This window comes from Stegodyphus dumicola, chromosome 5, assembly GCF_044657685.1.
Source record: "Stegodyphus dumicola isolate Sdum_Otavi_A_Nest chromosome 5, ASM4465768v1".
Taxonomy (NCBI): Eukaryota; Metazoa; Arthropoda; class Arachnida; order Araneae; family Eresidae; genus Stegodyphus; species Stegodyphus dumicola.
This window is the reverse complement of record NC_140772.1, coordinates 154,606,849-154,627,502: the sequence shown is the minus strand read 5'-3', so window position 1 is coordinate 154,627,502 and position 20,654 is coordinate 154,606,849. Positions and strand designations below refer to the sequence as shown.

The 20,654-nt window shown below is 31.3% G+C and overlaps 1 protein-coding gene across 3 annotated transcripts in view; it reads left to right on the top strand.

Annotated features, from left to right (window-relative positions):
* The first annotated feature begins 5,289 nt into the window (after positions 1-5,289).
* The window catches only part of LOC118189317 (uncharacterized), a 102,170-nt gene continuing 86,805 nt past the window's right edge, over positions 5,290-20,654 (top strand). For 2 of the 3 annotated variants that reach the window (XM_085817274.1, XM_035359902.2), the window contains exon 1: positions 5,290-5,450. The gene's annotated coding sequence lies outside the window, so the exon portion shown is untranslated. Of the gene's footprint in view, positions 5,451-5,614; positions 5,909-20,654 lie in introns of those variants that run through there. The other variant, XM_085817273.1, reaches the window with a different exon arrangement.

Below are 20,654 nucleotides of genomic sequence, written 5' to 3'. Positions count from 1 at the left end.
GTGGGCATTTTAGAGTCCAGTGTTTGTTCAACAATGAGGTTAAGTATGGGCGCTAAAGTAATTTAATTATTATTTAGAGAAATATTATACATTAATGTATGAAATTTTGGAGGGAATACTGTACAAAAACCATCCAAAGGATATAAATTTTATGCTTATTACTGTAAATGTATTAATTAAAAATTCAAAGTGTTTCGAAAAGATTACAGGTCAAAATATTTATCTTCTTTGACTGGTTATAAACGTACATTTCGAACATAAACAATGAATAAAATAGAATAGATTTATTATTAAGACTTTAAAATTTAAACGATTTGGAGCTATGCCAGCTTTTAATATAAATGTGTAGAACTTAGATTTGTATACAGATCTCATAGATTTTTCCAGCTTGAAAGTGTTTCCCTAACTCGAAAGAGTCAAGGTAAAAATTTCCCTGTATTTCTCAGTTTATCAAAATTATTGAAGCCAAAGAAAAGTGATGTGGATCAAGTCGAAATTTATGCACCGTGTTCCCGAAAGTCCTTACAGGGCATTAATTTTTGAGATACGGGTTGTAGACATTTATTTTTAATAACAAAAATATTTCATATACGCAAGTACACACGTTTTGGCATTTTAATACAAAGTGTAACTTTTTATAGTACGCACTCTCGGTTTCAAAATTTGCGATTTTTGACTTCCCTTTCAACTCGTCACAAATAAATTAGATTAATTTAAGATTAATTTTTTTCTTAAATTTTATTCAGCGACAATCTTTTTTGATTTACTACTTTGTAACAATCTTTAGTTTAAAATTTATCACAATTTGGATGCCGAAGGAATTTTTACACAAATAATTTATGAATTTTCAAACGCTATAAATAGGATATTAATATTATTATGTTATTGCTTTAGAATATTAATTTAATAACCATAAAAATTAAAGGAATAGGAGTATTTTAAAATTTTAATTTATGCAAATCATATTACGATTGATTATATGAGAGTATAGGAAGCCTGCCATTGTTTACTAGAATACGAATTCTGTTAATAAGACTTCCTTTTAAAAAAAAAATGTATTGATCAATTATATGTATTACTTTTTACTTCAATCCACAAAGATATGCTCATCATTTAATCTAATAATTTTTTCCTAAACATACATTTTATTTTCAGTTAAGCACAAGCGCAAACTGAGTTTATTTATGACCTCTGAATATCATGTCCAACTTTAAAGTTAAATATGTCGTTCAGTTTTTGTATTTTTTTTCAATGAGTTTCTAAATATAAGTAAAGTGCTCGAAGCACGTGTAAATAAAATGTTAGATTTCGTAATTTTTTCAAAACTGACCAGAAATGATACCGACAGAAGTATCTACAAGAAAAAAACTATTCTGGGTCTCCATGTTAAATTTCGACGATTCAGGTCGAATAGAAATGCAGTGATATGCTTCTGGTGCCTATGATTTGGCCACGGACAGCTTTTCTGCAACAATGCATCTGCTTTCTGCAACAAGCTTTTCTGCAACAATGTTTGAAGTGTGGTTTTGATCACCTAACCTACACTTGTGCTCTGACAAAAGAAAAAAAAAAAAAAAAAAAACCAAAATCACACATTGCGACTTATAAAGGTTGCGAATTTTTTCCAAAAGTTCGTAATACTAGAAAAGATGAGCTCCCGAGCCGCCCAATGAATTTAAAAAGAAAATGAAAAGCCTAGAAAATAGACTCCTGAAGTTACTGCAGCTTCAAATATTGCAGATGCTAAATTAATCACTTCGGGCATTACTTTAAAGTCTGATTCGCAAGTCACTAATTTAGTATTACGCAAATTTGATGGATTCTTCAGCAACAATTTTTGCCAAGACTATTAAAGATTTGAACTCGCAGAATGAAAAACTACAGCTTGCGCTGCAGTTTCTTGGACTTATTGAAGAATTGAATGTTTAATTCTATTCTACTTATATCGAAGGATGACTGTGAACAACTGCACCAAACTTCAGGTGGCGCGATCTTTAATGCACGGTCTTTTTTTTTTCACTTTTCAGGACTTTTCATTCTAGGCCAGTTATGTTTTTGGCCCTTTCCCTTATAATTATGACGTTGTATTTATAGATTCTGTATTTCTTATACGTGTATGTTAATTTTATTTGAATTGAGCCGGAAAACAAGCTAGTTAATTACACTAGCTACTCTCGGCATAATAAAGTCCTGTCATGTCAGAACTGAACTTTTTAATTTACAAAAAGTCAAACATTATAAGTCATTGAAAACATTTTTGTAAATTGAAATATATGTCTCTGATTAACGGTTGTGAAGCTAAAAGCCGGTTAAGGACTTCTGTGGGGGCGTGTATAAAGACACTTATGTAGATTTCCAAATGTAGGCTTTTAAAGTTACGCTGTACGCTAGAAAAAATTTAATACAGAAGTAAGTATTTCAGAGTCTATTCGTAGCATCATAAAGTTCGAGTTTGTATGTAAAATGCAACTGATTTTATGCGACTACTAAAATCGTTATTTTAGCATTTCTTATCATTTCGGTGGAAGGGACTTCGGTTGTTTAATTTTGAATATCTATTTTAGGTTAGTTCTGAGTGTTACAGAACCTTTTTTCCTTCTTATAAAGCACATGTCGAGTAAATAACAGTTTCACAATTAACAACTTTATTTGTTACTTATGAAAAAGTTTTAAATTTCGCATACTTTCACTAGTATATGCCATGTGATTAAAGAGTACTGTCTGAAATACGAATTTTTTTTATTAATTTACTAAACTAGAACAATCATTCAATATTTTTGAATGATTTATTTAATCATTCAACAATATTGAATGTATTAATGTATTGAAAATATTGAAATAGTTTGAATTGAAATATTAATGTATTTAATCATTCAATAGTTTTTGAAATAGAGTGTGCAATGCGATTAAATTTTGCCCCCCCCCAAAATATCAGTTGAAAAAAAATTTTTTTTGGGGGGGGGAATTCAAGATAATGGCTGAGAAGAATATATGGATTTTGTATTTAGGTTGCTATTTTTAGTAGAATTATAATTAAAATTGTTTTATATCCCCGTGCAAGCAGCACGAGACTTATTTTAAGAGAAAGCTACGCCGGGAAAGTAAAGATACAGGAGCACGCGCATTTAACATTTAATAAATAGATAGATAGCTTGTAATTCTACTCTTTCGCTTTCCAGAAATTTCGAGAAAACGGAAATTACCAGAACATTCTCGTGCACGATTAAAAAAGCTTTAAAAGGCCGGAAAGAAAAATCTCAGTTCAGTGATTAATTTGTTGTTAGTAAATTAATTTGTTGTTTAGATAACTGTTTTGTTGATTGTAGCGAATTCGCTGTGAGATCAGATTAGCTTTCTCTGCGCTTTGGATTGCGTTCTTTTTAACGTTTTAATAGTTTAAAATAAAGCTACTGATTATGTTGCGTGATATTGTGATTTTGTACGAATATCTCTGAGGAAACATTCAGCGATTTATTATAATTCTTGTCATAAGAATAAGTTTTATTAACTTTTTATCGGACTTGTGTATTCAGTCTATTACGAACCCGTAAGCACGCAACAATATTGTATGCTGAATATATATTGCATCACAGTAGAAAGAAAAATCGTACGATAGCAAGCATGAAGGTCACGACTGTTCCAATAAATAGTGTATTTTGGAGCTATAATAAGTAGAAGGATTCAAAGTAAAAATGTTTACCAAATGCAAAGACACTACATCTTTGCGATATAAATTTCAGATCAATACGGATATAAAAAAGTATCATAAACACACTAAGATTAAAAGAATTTATGACAGGTCCTTAGCTGTTTTTAAATGAATCAATAAGGCAAGTTTTTAGTTATGATAATTTTGGCGATCATTTTAAGATAAATTTAGCTTTTTGTACGAAACTGGGATTTTTGTGGTCAGACTTAACAGAGAAAGCTAAAATTAGTAAATTATTCTTTATCCTGTGAGATAGACTTTTCAAGAGAAAAATAGTATAGAAAATTAGTTCTGAAGATTTTCAGTCCTGCCAAAAGCTTACTGTACAAGCCACTTTCAGTCATGAACTGAATGACTATAATGTCGATCTTAAAAACTAAAATTTCGAATTTCATTAGATATAGCGGAAAGAAAATTTGGGAGCTACAGTTATGTATGCCTGATTTTTCAATTATAACTAAGCATATATAATTCTCTCTATGGTGTCTTTAGAAATTTATGTTCGAATCTTCTTAGATTCGTAATGATTAATTTCGTAATTCTTTTCAAAATATGTGCATAAAATAGCCAAAAATATTAACTAAAGATATCTTGAGGTTTACTTCACGACTTTTTTTTGGGACTAATTTTCTAATGGAAAACAAATTTCCCCTTGATATTTTATTTTTCTATGGGCAGAAATGTAAAAATTTAAATGTAAAAATTTAAATCTTTCATAACATCAGGGTGAAAGATTTATTAAATAATTCTTTTATATCCATTCTATTCTTCCTTAAATCTTCTTCAGAATTCAGATTAGAGATAGTTTAAATTATCAGATTAGAGATAGTTTAATTGGTATTTAGAAAGCACAGATATGCGAATCTAGACTTTTGTTTACAAAGAATTCAATGAATTTGGAGCTCCTGATTAAGTAGTTGCTGTGCTGATGGGAATTATTGAGTAATTTGATTTATCTCTTAATAACCAAGGCTAAGGGAGGAGTGTGAGTTACTCCACAAAAAGCGGCAAACATTTTTTTCTTCCCCCATTTTTTTGTTACCTTTGAGTTTAATATGTAAGCTACAAGTTAGAGCAATAAATCATTAGTTGAGTTTTACCTTTGCGTATCAAATAAAGTTTTGTACATACATTGTGTTAGTGTGAGATGACAATAATTCGTCCGGACAATATAAGGTTATGTAGTGTAAGGGAAGCTAAGTTACTTAAAAAATATTATTGTCTAAAATTATATTATTTTACACCCACACAAACATGAGGCAGTATTTTCATAAGTTGCACTTGTCTGCCAAGCCCATAACCGTCAATACATTCCTTTTAGGAAATAGGCGTTTATGCTGATGAAACACACTGCTAAGTGAATATTGTGAATTTCTCATACTTAAGGATATTTTTCTTTTCTTTAGTATAATTATTGTTAAAAATACGGAAATGTGTTTCTGTTTTTAGTAACAGTAACAGTAAAAACCGATAATTCATTCTAAAATTCGTACTGAAAGTTCAGTCGACTGGTTAAAGATAAAATTTGTTATATGCGATAAACTTACTATCTACAATCAGTATGAAAATGTCTATCAAAGCTATCGCTCAAACAAAGAAATCGTCTTTCGAAATAAAGTATTCATCGCCTAGAATCTGAAAACTGTGTTTACAGTTTGCGACCTGGGCATTAAATTAATCATTCTGTTACAGGATTTGAGTTTAGATTTGATTGGATACTCGGCCTTTCCCGCTTTACAAGGTGAGATTAAATATATTTTAACATAGTTGCGAAATCAATTTATTATCTTTATTTCCACCTCCTTTTTCCTGAAAAGCACTTAATACTAAGACATTATCTTTTATATACCGTATTGTCAGCAAATTGAATACAAAATTCTGACTGAAAATAATTTTCTTTTTTAAGATGACAATTATTACTCTTATGTGATAATGATAATATGTCTTATGTAGTACATATGATATTGTACTTAAGTGATTTATAGGCTAAATTAAATTAAGTTATTTAAATACACCGAAGCACATAAGGGCTATACGTCTAAGGAGAGGAACGCCTTCGTGGAGTATCCGGCTTTTATTCACGTTACCAATGATGAAAACTACGAAAATACCCTGCAGATAACCAGTTTGCCGGGGTTCGAATTGGCGTCAAACTACCAGTATTCAAAGGTCTTAACAACTCGGCCACTGGTGGGCCCTGTAAGTGATTTATGCTTATTTATTTGGATTGTATGTGATGATATATATCAGAAGTAAAATATTAAAACTTTTAATTAATACTTGCTAAATTCATTTACACTATTATGACCACTCAAAAATTATTTTCAACAGGATTTGCGGCATTTAACAACCTGTTTAACGCAAAGAATGCATTCCTAAAAGGCAGAGTACTAAGCGAAACATTGTTCGACTGAGTCCTTTTAAAACATAGTAAATAGTGATAGGGTAACAAATCATCATAAATGAACGCAAACTATATTAATAAGCCCAGAACGTCGTTAGCCCGAGTGGGCTATTATGCTCGAAACGTGATTTTGTGTCATCCACTATAAACTACGAATCGGTTTAAAAATTATTGCCACACAATACGGTCGCCCTGCATTATCTTTAAAGAAATTAAATAATAAAGAATCTGCATGTATGTCCCTCGCACTGTGAGAAAACAATGTTACTTAGAGATATTAAATTTTGAATAACGTTGTCGTTCACTCGCATATGCGCATCTGGAAGCTTAATATTTAAATTTCGAATTTTATATTTAATATTTTATAAAACTTTATGAATTTTTGATTAACAAACTCAACGATATCTAAGTGAAGAGTGGCAGCACTGTTCGGAATAAAATATTTTTATGTCAAGTTCGCGAGATTCTCTGTCGAAAATTCTAAAGATATGCTATTTTTAAATATTTTGTGATTTTGCTGTTGAACTGAATTTTATATGGCATAAGCGAGAAGAACATGATATTTAACAAATACAACTATCACGCGAAACGTTAATAATAAAAAGACAAAAAAAGTTTTACAAGCCATCTTGCTAAGAAAACTGATCATTAATATGATGAACTGAGAAAAGACTGATAAAAAAATAGGAAAATATTTGCTAGCACTTAGCATTTCATCGGGAGGTCTAACATACGATGCTATGCTGCTTTTAGAATTGTTGTAATTTTACTGTTGAATTGTAATGGAGTAAGTGGTTAGAAAATGGTTCTTAATAACAAAGAGAGCAGGAGTTAAACTCTCAGCGAGAACGTAAATCCTTAACAAATTTATTTGGGCGATCGTTAAAACCTGAAGTCTTTCATATTTCTTTTTTAGTCCAAAGGGGCTTTGTCCCTGAAGAACTATTGTTTTCTTTTTGCGATTTTGCGTTGAATCACTATAAATGTTCGTTTCACTTTTCAAATTGTTGCCACCAAATGTTAAAATCCTGCATTATATTTGAAGAAATTACATAATGAAGAATCTTCATAAATGTATGTATATTTCTCCCATTGTGATAAAACAACGGTGCATAGAGCCATCAAATTTTGAATGACGTAATCCTACTGTGAATATGGCAGCCCGAATTTGGAATTTGTTTTATTATCGATTTCATATTTTGTAAAACTTTAACGAATTTTCGAGTAACAAACTCAACGATTTAAAAGTGAGGAATGGCAACACTCTACGGTGGGGGAAAAAGGCCTTTTTATCTCCAGCGGGCGCGAAACTGTGTATCGGAAATTCTAAGGATAGGCTCATTTAAAAATTATTTTGCGACATTGCTATTGAACCGAATTTTCTGGTTTAAGTGCAAAGAACATGATATTTAATAAATAAAGTTAACACACAAAACGTTAAAAAAACGCCCCTTTGGACGTAATTTAAAATCTGAAACCTTTCATATTTTTGTGCTTATTTTTAATATTTTCATATTTTTATTTATTTGTATATTTTTATATTTGCGTCCAGACGGTATAGAGGTTAAAGGAGTCAACTGCGATACGGAAGGGCCCAGGTTTGAATACCGGAGAAGGCATGGATGTAAATTATCTGTCCCGTCCCAGGAAGCAACGATGGCCGCCTATTAGGTACCTCTATAATAAAATGACTACCCCTTCTGGCCTTAATAGTGGCGAATATATATATATAAGGAAATAGGCAATAAAACCTCTTAATTAGAGGAATACAAACATACAAGTATTCAATGAACACAAAAAAAAGTACTTTGACATCAGTATGGAGACTTCAGAATTGTGTAAATGAAAGATATTTATATACCGACTACAATTACGTAATTTTTAAATAATTAATTTGCACTATAAATTATTATTTAAAAGCAAGTTTTTAATTTAAGTTCTGAGTTTCTTTCAAGAGTTTTTTCTCCGAATTGCTTTATGATATTTTAAAATGCGTTTCATATTGTACTTCACTTTTACCCTTCATTAGGAATTCTGATTTCATTCAATAAATTATATAGAAAACTATATGATTCGTTGAATTTCCAACTCATTGTCAATGCGTGATACGTAACTTGCGTTACTGTCATCACATTGCGTTCCGAGGGTCGATAAATCAGCGTCGATAGATACATAATTTGAAAACTGTGTAAGTTTGTGAAATTTCATTTCATCCTTCGATGGAATCTTCTTCAAAGTTTTCTGAGATAGCGGATAAATCGCATTCGATTGCATAAAATTCCATCTTTTTAAAATCAGTTTTCAATAGCTATGGATGTCGCCTCATTATATACGTAATGAATTTCATTAGAAATTCATTACGTCAAAAATCATTTATTATGCAGACATCGTAGTTTAATATTCCGATTCCAGATTATTTAACACTCGTCTGACTGATAGTTTTCTGTATTTAAGTGCAAATTATTGAATTATTCCCATGCTCAGAAGCCTTAGTTCATTTATTTTGTTTGGCGATAAGAATGCGAATCTTATACCTTAGTGTGTGAAACTTAATTATTATTTCCATGTGCAGGTCTTATATAAGATGAATTAGTTTAGTATTTGAAGAAAATTTCTTTAAGAATTTTAAAATTAGGAATGGGATTTTTCAACAATTCTCTAAATTCTGTTAAGTTTTTCATTAAATCAAGATTTTGCTTAGCTTTTGTCGGAGGAACAAAAAACAAACAAAATAACTAAATAGAGGAAAAAATTAAAATCTATAAATATGTATTCATTGAAAAGAGATTCGATTCTGTTTTGTTTTTCTTCAGTTCGAAAATTCTGACTCTTCCGAAATCTTTTTTTTTTTTCTTTTTTTTTAATTTTTCAAATAAAAACTTGACTTTTTAATGGCAAGATCATCTAGCGCCATCTCTTTGTTTCCTTTCGCCTTCTTGAAACAATTCTGTGTAGAAGAAGATACTCCCTCTCTTAATGCCTCGCCTTTTTTTTTTTCGAATTTCTCTCAAAATCTGGACTATTTACTATAAATTAAATCTCTAAGAATACCTCAAAATTACGGGGATTTACATCTCCTCATGATGTTGCGTTGATTTGTTTGGCAGTTTGGTCTCTTCTTGCCCAAAATACTTCATTTGAACTAAATTATGTGACAACTCGGATTATTGTTCAAAGGGGCTTTGTCCCTTAAGGACTATTGTTTTCGTTTTGAAATTTTGCATTGAATCGCTATAAATGTCCATTTCAATTTTCAAACTGTTGCCACCAAATGTTAGAGTCCTGCATTATATTTGAAGAAATTAAATGATGAAAAATCTGCATAAATGTATATATATTTCTCGCATTGTGATAAAACAACGGTGCATAGAACCATCGAATTTTTAATGACGTAATCGTCCTACGAATATGGACATATGGAAGACCAACTTTGAAATTTGGAATTTATTTTATTATCGATTTCATATTTTATAAAACTTTAACGAATTTTTAATTAACAAACTCAAGGATTTCAAAGCGAGCTACGGCAACGTTGTACAGAAAATTTTTTTTTATCTCCAGCGCGTGAGTCTCTGTATCGGAAATTTTAAAGATATGCTCATTTTAAAACTCTTTTGCGATATTGCTGTTGAATTGAATTTTAAGTACGAAGGACGTGATATTTAATAAATAAAAGTAACACACAGAATTTTAAAAAAACGCCCCTTGGATGTAATTTAAAATCTGAAACCTTTCCGATTTTTTTAAAACTTTTATGTTATATATTGTTGCGTGCTTATGGGTTCGTAATAGACTGAATGCAAAAGTCTGATAAGAGTTTAATAAAATTTATTCTTAGCAAAAGAGATATATCAGAACTCTGTAATTTTCCTCAGAGATATTTGTACAAGTGTTCACAATATCACGCAGTATAATCAGTAGTTATACTTCAAACATACAACGCAATGCAAAGCGTAAAGAAAATTTAAAGAGAAAGCTAATTCAGATATCTCGAATTCACGCGGAAATAAGAACTCTAACAGTAACTAAGCAACTGAGATGAGATCAACTCTCTCTGTATGCCGTGATTAGCAGAAAGATTTTGTACTGTGTTTCGGCTGTCTTAACTTCTCTTGCCTTAGAATAGCGCTTCAAGTAAAATGATTACCGATCAGTATGTCCAGAAGGACAGAATGGAGGATGGTGAGCTGAGCTCTGGCTTCAACCGGTCGCGAGAAATATCTAGCACTTTCTGCTTCTCGAGATTTCTGGAAAGCAATAAGAGGATGGGATTACGGTTACAGCCAACATAGTGGTCAATTACATTTATTCAATTTCAATACAAATTAACGAGATGCTGGTTTATTAAAAGTTAAAACCACGTGCTCTTGTATTTTTACTTTTACGGCATAGGTCTCTCTTAAAATTTGTCTCGCGCTGCATTGCTCGGGGAAATACAACAATTATAATTCTACTAAAATTAGCTCAATATTTTATTCAGAACTTGAGAGAAAATATAACAGTATTACAACAAGTAATCGCAAGTATGACTTTTTTTTTAGGGTTCAGGAAAAAACTGCTTTACATTTAATCAGCAGTAATCGGAGTAATATTAAGACAGGCCTTGCTTCTAAATATCTTATTACTATTATTTTTAATGGCCGCGCACTTTATTTAATGGTCATTAGCCTTGCGCCACTCAAGGGCCGGAAGTGGCTGCCATTTCATTATGGAAGCACTTAACGGGTGCCAACATTGCCTCTTATATAAAGGGACGGACAGGCAACCATTCCTTCTCCGGGTTTCGAACCCACGCCCATCGCTATTTAAGTCAGTGTTGCTAACCACTATACTGACTGAGCGGCTAAATATCTCATTATAATGTGGTATGCAGAAAGAATTTTCACAGAAATAATTTCTAGTTTTTTCAAATATTAAAAATATATTATTAATATTCTAAGGCAGTTTCATACTTCAGAATCATAATCTAATAATCATACGAAACGTTTACCGTATAATATTACAATTTGTTCATGCATCAGTATTACTCTGTTTTCTTATGTACAAATTTTACCAGTTTCTGTCAATAAGATCTCCTTTTAAAAATTATGCTTGGTATTTTCCATTAGAATCTACATAGCATTGCTCGTTATTTAATCTGTTGTTATCAGAAACAATTTTTAAACTGATATTTCATTTTTAGTTACGTGCAATGCAATCAATTCCGTGTTCTTCACATATGATCCTTGAATTTGATCTCTTCATATGTCAATTTTTTCGTATCAGGTCAGTTTTTATTTAGAATGAGTATAATAAACTTTAAATATACATATCGTGACGGGAGAATCATATGAAAACTTAGATTTCATAGTTTTCCCAAAACTTATTTTTTAAATTTGAAAATGCCATAATATGAATATTTTCGTTTGTAATTTGGTAACTGGAATGATATGTTTATGATGAATGGTTGCAGAAATGAAGACCGGGTAAGGAAATTTATGGACATGCAAGAATGTATGAACCTGATGAATGTATGATTACATGCTTTTTTTAATTAGTTAACATTATATTCACGTTCACTATTTGGAATGTTTTTTTCCAAAATAATTTATTAAAGTTTAGTCTAAGAATGCAATTTTTGTTTCCCGAAAACTGTATAGCTACTCAGCCAGCGATCAGCTTCCTATATTTTGCCCGTAAAAATAAAATTCGGATGAATTGATCGTCTCCCCCTTTCATATATTGCACAGGCGTTCGGATTTCTCTAAGACTTCTTTTTTTTTGTTATACAATGCATCTATGAATCTTAAGATCTTAATTTTTTTCAGTTAATCTTAATGAAAATTACAACTGATAACTCGTGGCAATGTTTGCTAATACATCTCAACCTGCTTCCACTAAACTATCATCCGCTCACTGAATAAGATACTTTGTTTGATTTTATGTAACCATAGATTCTATGGATTTACTGACTAAACAGAGAAAAATAAAAAAAGTTACTTCTCCCAATGAAAGCAGCTTATTGCAAATCAAAACATAATTCTTCCTAATTCTCTCCCTTCTCGCCAGATTTGGTACTTGCACGTTAAGAATTCTTTACGATATTCTTAACGTTAAATCTCGTTTCAAAGCATGAAGGTGGACTTCCTGAGATTTCAGACATTAAGAAGTGCAGTAAAGAATGTTAAAAAAGATAACTTTTATGATGCAAGCTAGAAGCTCTGTGAACATATGAAGAGATGTATGACATCAACAGAAACTATGAACTGCATGTAGAAAGCCAAACACGTTGTTTTCTCTCCATGTTATCTCTACAGGAATTTTATTCTAAAACTTTGTAGACGCACTGTGTATGCGTCAAGAGCGACACTGGATTCTAATAAAATGATGATATAAAAAAGAAAGTTTAAATGCAGAATCAATATATCAAAAGATGATTCTTGCGATAAAAAATGCCCTTTATTAAAGACAGTAAAGTATTAAAAATACTTATAAAACATATACATGAAATTCATCTATTATGGAAAAAATCGCAAGAATGATTAGACAGTTCGTCTTCAGTAATGTTGGCTGGAATTTGAATCATTCAGTAAGATAGGTAAGTGGTGAATTTAACAACATGCAATGACTTCGTATAATAAAGTACGTGCTTTTTGTGAACGAAAGCTTAGAGACACTTCAGTATTTGCAGAAAAAATAACATTGGAAATTCCTGTTAGTTTGTAGAACGTTTTCTCTTTCTTACCGCACGTCTTTATGGTGTAAATGGAAGTATATTACGCTAGCAATCGGGATTTTTGCGTTCGAATCTCAGTGAAGACAGTGCACGTTTTTCCCAAACAAAATGTTTGGAGGTCTTTGCAAATTTGTTTTACCATGCAATCAAGAAGAGATGGAACATATGTACTTGAATCTTTATTTCGATCATGAATGTCTGTCAAACTCTGATGAACCTGAAAAGCTCCTAAGGGCTGTAACTGTCTAACTGAGAAAAAAACATTGATATTTATTACAGTAAAAATACTTAAAAATTCGCATTCTGTATAGTCTTTTTTCTAGGTTAGCGTCTGTAAACCATGCATTCATGTTTCATACCTTTCCTAACGGAAATTTGTATTTTCATGCTGGAAATGCAGGATTTCATGCTTGCATTCTGAATGCTGGAAATATGTTCAGTCATATCACTGGATTTTAATTTGTACCTTCTGTTAACATTTTATAATTTTTTAATTTTGAACATTTTTCATTTGTTTATCGCTAATTCAGTGTTTTAAACATAACTTTTCTAAGCCGGAGATAAAACTTATATGCATAAAGCACCTAGGTATAAAACATATAAATTACACAATGAGAAATTTAAATTTTACTGGTGTTAGTATTTTAAAAACAATTTTATTTCTGCTCTAAAATTCATTGCTTAAATAGCAAACTGAATATTCAATCCAACTCTTTATCATATCAAAAAGGCGAGTTTCTGAAAGAATGACAAAAATTGTATGTAAAATTATTTAAATATCTTTTTCTTAAGTCAATGCACTCATTAATCTAAGGGTATGAAAGTGGAAATTCCCTAATATTTCCTATTCTTTTCCTTGCCTGAGTAAAATATTTTCCATCTAAAAATTTTTCTCCTTTCACAAGGAAAACATTTGTCTTTTAACTACAAAAGCTGCATACAGAACAGCACATGTTTCTTTCACAGGAGATATTTTTAATGTCTACGGAAGTAGTTTTTAAAAAATAATTGGACATTTTTGTTCTAGATATTTCAAAATCTTAGACTGCGTCGAAGATGATACACCATAAAAGATTTTTAATGAAATACTTATCCTATATTATGTTGCATATGATTTATGAATATGTTTGCAGAAAACTTTATAAAGAGAATGATTAAAGGTAGTTGTTAACGCTTTAAATGAAGTGGCAATTTTGCTTTGACGAACATGGACAAAAAGTTTTCTTGTGTTCATTCGTCAACAAAATAAAAAGAAAATGATATTTTGATGGAAGACGATGAATCTGAGTTCTGCTGCAGCTTGAAATAAAAATTCAGCAGAAATTTGGTTATCAAAGTTTTGAAGTTAACCAAAGCAAACATGTCAATATGGTAAACATCTTTTTGTTTTAAATCGCAAAAGCATTGGCATGAATAATATTCCAAGCACATAGAAAATCAAAATTACATTGAAATAGGACTTTTAAACGAAGACTCAACGCTTACTAATATGTTGAGATAATTACAGAATACTGTTATGAAATATGATGCGCAGCCTTTGAGGAAAACTCTCCAAAGATTCTTTTTACAAATGTTCAAAATGATAAAACGTATTGCAAAGTTATCTGGTCTTATTCACCTTCTGTAATTTCATTTTTTTAATTTAATTTAATTTGCATTATTTGTACTAAAATTTAGTTTTAACAATTTACATTTTCAATTTTAAAATATTATATTCAATAAATAAATACGTGTGTGAATTTGTCAAATTTTTATGTAGCATTAAAACTGAATAAAGTCAAGAAAGGTGTTAAACCGTAAATTTGTAGTCCAAAATGGGGGTTAGCCCAGAAGGGCTATTACTCTCAAAAAGACGTTTTGCGTTTAATCACTTTAAATGTCTGAATCACTTTTGAAATTCTTGGCCACTTGTCACCCTGTATTATATTAAAATAGAGTAAACAATAAAGAATTCACATGAATTTATTTATGTTTCTTGCACTGTGAAAAGATAACGGTACCTAGAATCATCAAACTTTGAATAACATATACCCCCATCTGAACATGGGCGCCTGGAAGCCCAAATTTGGAGTTTATTTTACTGTCTATTTCATATTTTGTAACTTTGAAGGAATATTTGATTAAAAAAACCTCAACAATTTCAAAGCGAGCTGTGGCAACACTTTAGGAAATTAAACATTATCATCTCCAGCGCGCAAGACTGCCTATCGGAAATTCTAAAGATATGCTGTTTTTAAATATTTTTAGTACACTATGGCGTTAGCCCAAATACTCTCGAAACGTGTATGTGTCTGTAAACGAAAAAACATAAAATCTGAAAGCTTTTAGATTTTATTTAATAATTTATTTTTTTATATTTATAATCGTTTCTCCATAATTAGCCATAAGGTCTTATGCTTTACCCGACTGTTTATTTATAGCTTCACATCAGATAATGGATTAAAGTTCTACCTTATTTCCTACATTTAAATAATATTTATAATTCGAAATTATTTACAATTTGAAAAAGGCGAGAGAAAAGTATTCATGAATCAAAATTAATGTTACATATTCGTAAAGGCGGTTTAAAGATATTCGTAACTGTAATTATTTTTTTAAAATATTGCACGTATTACTTTTGACATTATCTTCTTTGATAACAGTGAAAAATTTTTGTGTCTAAAGTTATTTTAAAAAAGAACTTTCTTGAGAATGCACAAAACTCAGCCTTTTAACTAAACTAAAAGTTTCATTTTTATGTATGAAAGCTACCTTCTCCTTTTATTTGTTAATATAAAAATATGATATCTACCACTATTTAAGAAACAGTATTTAATGCTACGAAAAATCATTTTTACATTTGCAGCTAAACAAGAATATTCTGTTTTACTTTTGAAACCTGTATAGGGTTACTATTGTAACTGGAAGCTAAAGTTACATCCTGCAAACGCTACAAGAAAGAGATAGATAAAATAGCGAGTTGTTGCTACGTCTTAAATACCCACAAAGTACTGAAGAAGGTTTAAAATATTACGCACCTATTTATTTTAATCTAATTTGAGCACAAAGGCACAACTTATGCTACAGAAAAAAACTCATCTCGTGACTATAATAAATTAAGCAACAACAGGCAATTAAATTCAAGAATTGATATGTAATCTAAGATTTACATAAGCTAACATAAGAAATAAGCTGGCTCAAGGTATTTTACCACCGTGAAAATTTAAAGCACTGGCTAGCGAGAATGCGAAAGCGGGAATATCAGTTTTAAATGAGCTGTCGAAAGTACTAACAGGAGAAGCAAATGCCAGACGTTCTGTCAACTAAAGATCAAAAGCCTCAGCTTAAATGTTGTCAGAGTTAATTTGCATTCTGGTGAGGAACACGGAAAAGAGAATGCATCATAAAGATTAAAATCATAATAACTGGTTAATTAACATAAGATACTATATGGTATTTCTCCCGCCTTTTTGACATGCCTTCGCGATGTAATGGTCAGCACACTCCTTGCGTATTCGAGAAGTCCGCGGTTCCTAGTCCCGGCGAGAGAGTTGCTCATTTTTATGTCTCCTGATTCGAAATAACCTAATGAATCTACAGTGGCTCTCGAACAGGGATCCCGGCGAGGGCATTGCACATTTCTTCAGTTTCTTGTTTAAAAAATATCTAATGTTTCTACATTGGAGCCCGAACTAAAAAAGGGAGTGAATGATGATTCTCCCCCACCACTATTTGGAGTTTGGGTCCTCTAATCCCTAGTTGCCCTTTAAAAGGGGATATATTTCTTCCGCCTTCTTAGCACACCTTCGTGGTGTAGTAGTCAGGGCAATCGGAGCTTATTCGAGAGGTCCGTGGTTCGAGTTCCGGCGAGGGCATTGCTCATTTTTCATGTCTCCTACTTCGAAAAAAACCTAATGTCTCTACAATACCATCCTGCAGTTTTACTTACTTTCCGGTTCCTATGGTAAATATTGTTTTAGTGTTTATTTCCTTGGGTCTGTTCCTTTGTATCACTGAATATTTCATGTAAACTGATGATACTTCTGAGCAGTATTACTGAACCACTGAATCCTTTGACGAAGAATGTAAATATAAGCTTTAAAGTAGATTTTCTTTTAACTGTCAATAATTCTTTTTCATTATTGAAATATTTTTCGGATTTTCGTTTCATGAATTGCAGGATTTATGCATTCATTCAATTAGAATTGGCCTTGAAGAACTTGTAAAACAGTTTCCGTGTTTTCACTTACACGGAAAAGCAATCAAAACGAGAAATGACATTTTCTCTGACACTTTTGTTGATGTTTGGTACTATTTTTCAAACAATGTGGTAGGAAGACTATGTATTATTTCTTCGGCTGGCATGCTGCTTATCTTTCGCGAAAAACGTATGTTGAAAATAAATCCTCTACAGCGTTTAAGATCTTTCGCCGTCATGGAATTTATGTAACAGGAAAAACAAAACTGTTTCCTTAAGCGCATTTTCATTTTCTTTGAAGTTTCGGAACAAAATATCTCCATATCTGTTGTAGAATAGAATTTACTTATTTTTCTATTTTATCGCAGTGGAAGGTAAATTGAAAAGTAGAGATGTATAAACAAGCTCGAAATGCAAAAATTTGCTCTTCCATGTTTTGGTGACATGATATAAAATCTAATTCTTTGAAAAAATTCAGAACTTCTTTAAAAAGAACGTTAAGTTTCTCAGAAAATGTAAGCAAGAATTATGCACTTTATCATCTTTTAGACATTACCGTTTCATGGCAACAGAGAAATGTACAGAAAGTTTAAGATCATAAGCAGGGTTCTAAGTTTGTAGTGAAGTAATACAGAAGGAAGAAATGCAAAGAATAAACTTTAATGCATATAAAAAGTTACCTTCTGAAATTTTCCCGGCTCTTCTATTTTGAATCTTAACATTTTTTTATATTTAAAGACTTTTTCAAATGCTATCATATTCATTTTGAAACTCTTGTTTAAGAGTAGAAAAGAAGCTTTTGGAAAAGCACGCGGGAAAACCGCCTGCCATTTATATTTAGTTTTGCCTTATTTAGAATACGCCCAGGGACGTCTCCAACCCTTCTTCTGCTGCCACCAATGTCTCGAGGCGACTTTCGGCTTGCCGCATATTTTTAGAATGCCTCCATGCCGCACAAACACTATACATTTACAAACATCAATACGTTCTCCGGGATTCGAACCCGAGCCCTTCAGTACGGCACTCAGCGTCATTAAACACTATCTCGCTTTGGCGGGAAAGGACTTTTGAAATGTAACAGTGTAGTGCTTATGAGAGTAAAAGGAATTGAAAATTTAAAAGTATTAAATACATCTTGATCATTTTTTTTTTTCAACAGGATTTATTAGCGCTTCAGTTTTAAGGTAATTTTAATGAAAGACTTTTCAAAAGACGTATATATCTTGCCGCTCCAATGCAAAATTTCTATCTAACATTTCTATTTGTTCTCCGTAAAAATAATCCGTATTAAAAAATTACATTAGTGGCAATGTTTAGCAATATACGACGTATATACACTGAAAAGTTTTAAGTGTTTTCTTAGCATTTTAATTTTGCTTATGAAAATTCGCGTACATTTTTCACTTTTCGTAACCATTGCCCAGAAATGTTTAGATGCCCTCTTGCGAATCATCGCCAGATGTTATTACAGAAACCATTCTGAGATCATCAAAAATAATTTCGAAAATTTCCTGTATAGCTTGCGTTTCTGCAGTTTCGCTTTCAGTAACGTTAGGAGTTTAAATGGATAAACAATTTTCGATGCATGCATTAATTATTTTAAAGCACATAAAATTTCACTTAGTTAATACATTTCGAATAATGAAATATACACATTTCAAATACTTATATTTATGCAGTGCAGCATACGTACGTTTGAATATAAGGGTTGATAAAGTTTAATAAATGAAACCCATTTTAAGACAACAGAGATTATGTAGTTAAAATAGAGAAACTATTATGAAAATTGTCTTTATATACAGACAATGAATAAGTATTAGCAAGAGACGTATAAATAATGGGTATCAGACAAATATTTAATGTTTTTTGAGTAAATGTTAATCATGAGAAGTTAAGTTACTTGATTTATAACAGAACACAAGAGGACTATTTGATAAGCAAAGGAAAGCCTTTGTGGACGACTGTCTAAAGAAAAATGTTTCGTATGTACATTACACATGAAGAAAATCAGAAAAATTCATATCCAACCAGCTCGTTTGCTAAGATTTGGATCTGGATCCAACAACCAATGTTTAGCTCTCTTACTATTGGGCCACTGGTGGGCTTTTTGCTAATGAGAAATTATAATATTTTTTAATAATACGTTGCACGTAATTATTTTTCAATTCCCCCCCCTCTTCATTCCGAGGGAAAAAATGTAACTTTAAAAGTGGCGATGCTTATTAGGCTCTTTGTATCTCTAATATCCGGCAACATGACTATGTGTTTATATTAGAACATAACAGATCAGTATTTACTATATCAGAACCGTTTGCATTTGGAACAGCACGGTAACTTTGTTTTGTTTCCGCGTCTTTTATGCTTTTATTCACGGTACTAAACTTTGTGCATTCAATCATTATACCAATCTGTATCCTTTGTGAAAGGCTATATTTTGAAATTTAAAAAAAAAAAAAAAAAAAAAAAAAAAAAAAACTTGCGACGATCTTCACAGCTTTATGACAGTTTCTGACAATTTTCGAAGCTTTTACTAGCCCCGTCAGATATTTAAACGTGAACTTTGACTTCGATGATGGAAATTTATGTGAATGCCTCTCATAATCAAATTGAAAACTAATTAAAAGCATAACGGAATTATCGGTCTGCAGGTCAAATCAGGAAATAATCATGAGAGCAAGTATTGTAAGAAATGTCTTGAAAATGTGTCCGTTTACCAAAGGTCTTTTTAATGGCAGAATGAACAAACTAATAAGAGTAAATGAAACAGGGCAAATATATGTAAACATACACAGAAGCCGCAAATCCTTTGGCATAAAAAATACGTTTTAAGGCTTGCTTGGAGGACATATAATTCTGATTTGCAAATCACGTATCACTCCTCATTTTTGCCATCTTGCTATAACGTTTCCTCTAATAAAAATCATTCAAAAGTTAGAATATCAGGAGTTAGAACAACAGAAATATACGTACTTTAGCATCGGTAAAGGGAAGGTGTCAAGTTAAAAAGGTATTCAATACGAGTTTCCCGATAGAAAAAAATTACAAAATCATATGCATTGATTTGTTCTGTTCTTAGCATGAATACTTAGGATAACAACTGCAATTTTTTACATTGCTGGATGAAAATTCATCTAAAAAAAAAAGAAAAGGGAAATGGGTATCATATGAACTGAGGCAGAGAGAAGTGTCATGAAGTACTTGAAAGTATTTAACAAAAAACAAATATATAGGAAGTATTTCTTGGAAAAATTCGAATTGAATGAAAACTGTATGCTACGACAACCCAGCGTAAAAAGCATCGGTAGATGCAATTTTCAAAATACTGAGCAAGCAATTTTACTTAATTTCAACATAAAATTATTACAGGGTTTAAAGCTTTTAATTCGCCTTCTATGCAAACGATCGCAGTTATAAGACAGCTAATTTCAACATAAAAGTATTATACGGTTTTAAACTTTTAATTCGCCTTCTATGCAAACGATCACAGTTGCAAGATAAATAATTGCATCACTACAGCAAATAGAATAAACTAAAATGCACGCAAGCGCTATCTAATGGCTGATAAAACTAAGTTTTAAAATATTAGGCAGTATTGTAACAGGTTTACGGAATAATATAATCTTCCCTGGAGAATTTTCACATCTGCTTG